Source organism: Lepisosteus oculatus, chromosome 15 (assembly GCF_040954835.1).
Source record: "Lepisosteus oculatus isolate fLepOcu1 chromosome 15, fLepOcu1.hap2, whole genome shotgun sequence".
Lineage (NCBI taxonomy): Eukaryota > Metazoa > Chordata > Actinopteri > Semionotiformes > Lepisosteidae > Lepisosteus > Lepisosteus oculatus.
Genome location: NC_090710.1, coordinates 16,045,113 through 16,047,530, shown reverse-complemented (window position 1 = coordinate 16,047,530; position 2,418 = coordinate 16,045,113).

The following is a 2,418-nucleotide window of genomic DNA, read 5'->3' as shown; positions in this document are numbered from 1 at the left end:
TGCTGTTTGATTTTTCTACTGCTTTCAGCACTTACGATCACTAAAATACTTTTTGGCACTTGGGTATTCTGTGTGACAACACGCATTGAGTTGCAGAACTGTCTAGGGTTTTTACAGGTGTGAGTTTCAAAAGTATAATGCCTTTCTCAAATATAATCTGTTAAACAAACTAGAAAAAAATGAAATAACAAATGCTTCATTGTTGTGTGTTGGTATTCTTTAAGGCTTGTTCAGTTATCTAACCAGTTGTAAATTTGGATGCAAACCTGTTTAAAACCTTTTGGTTTGATTTTACTACTGCTTTAGTTTTTTTTAATAGATTTTGCCTCTTTGAAATCTAGGCAAAGTACCATCCAAACATTTTTTTCCTCTTTTTGTGAAAGAAAAGTACCCAATCTTATCGATTCAAATAAAGCCTTCAAAATTTTTGTACATTTCAAATATTTTTGAAAATTCACAAAATTATCAAATCTACAAATTTAAGAAGTGTACATAATTATAAATTCCTCTAATTTATATTTATAAAATTACTGTTGCCTTTTGTGTAACTTTTTTAATGCAATGCTTAAATTCATCTTATTTTATTAAACTAATATTTTGACAATTGAAATTCTAAAAGCCTTTTGCAGTTAGAATATTATACTCTTTAAAAATGTAAATATTGTACAGGACATTTGACTTGATATAGTTTTACTTGTTGTGCATTCTAATTTTTATATACAACAGTTCTTGTTAAACTGAAATAATTCTAAACATCAGAGTGGATTTGTATTTATTAAATACATTTTTAATTTTGAAAAATTGTGTTTTGTACCTGTGAAAACTATTATATGTGAGTTTGAGATGTGCTCTTCATGCTTAATCTTCATGCTATTTTTTTTCCCTTTTTAATAGTCTTGAAGTGTTTGTCCTTAGGATTTACTTTATAAAATGTAAATATAGAAACATTAGTACATTTTTAATATTTAATTTTGCTCTTGGTTACTAACAGTTTAACTACAGTATATAATGAAGTATTCTGCAAAAAGGCTACTGAAAACCCAAGAGGTTTTTAAGTTTTAAAGTTTAGATATAAATTTGAGCATTGAGTATACTACTTCTCTTTGAGCTGCTGCAGTTGTTTTTGACAAATATAAAAAACTTGACAAATACTATTGGAATGACAATTCGACCAATGTCATATGATCAGATGCAATGAAAACTGACCTTTTTTAGACATTTCTATCACAGTTATAATTGGTTTAAAAAAGATGAAGCTCATATTGAGAAAAGTCTTGTGCCAACTGAAATATTGTGGGGTATGTGTAATGTTTTGTGTTTGTGTTGCTTGGTCCTGGAGCCCTTGTCAAGATAAGGGAAATTATGAACTCCAGTAAGTACCAAAACATTTTGGCCAGACTCTGGTTCATTCTGCAAAAGACGATCAAGGTTTGCTGAATGCAATCATTTCAGCATACATTTATATCCAAATCGGATGAAAAAAGAATGGTTAACCGCAACTCAATCTAATTGAGCATTTCAATTGAAGATCACAGTTCACTAACAAAAGTGGAAGGGTCTGGAGGATTCAAGGAATGTCTACATCAAATAATATTCATAAATATCTCAATCTCAATATCTCAATACCTTTTTTCACACTGCAGGTTGTGTCCAGTCAGGGTAAAACCTGCCAGAACAAGATTTATCACAGGGGTGTAAATGTAACCCTTGTCTTTTCTGGACTTTAATTATGACAAATATAACTTTGCTCTTTGCAGTTCTATTGAAAAGTATGCAACTAATAATATTTTTAGAATTTTAAAGCAAGAAGGGTTATTCAGTCTGTAGGTCTTTCTGTTATTATCTATTGTTTCTCTTAAAAATTGAAAGGCAGTGTATTTGTCATCAGCTGGGGGTCTTCCATACAAGTTACTGGCTTGCACTGTGTGTGGCCACTGTAGGAACCAATGTGTGCTGTACATCTGTACATAAATGCTGAACATACATTGTGTTTTGCAGCTTTTTGCAGTGTTGTTGGATTGTGTCCCATTCCTCTTGTTCACCCAGGACAATCTTCAATACTGTTAATGGTCATTCATTGTCAGGTGTGGTCATTTTTAACATAATTGGTTTCATTCTACACATCACAGTCCAAAAGTCCATTTTTTTATACTAAAAAATAATGCAGATACTGTTAATAAGGATGATCTTTTTTATTAGTTTTAAACAAAATAACTAAATTTCAGTGGAAGAAGGGAACAGAATATTTCTTGCATAAAGAACGAAATAACCATCCATCCATTTTCTAACCTCTGAATCCAGTGGATTGCATCCTGGACAGGATGCAAGAACATCACGGAGCACACAGAGACACACACACACACATGTGAACATAAAGACTCCACACAGACCGCACCCTAGGTTTGGACTGAACTCAGG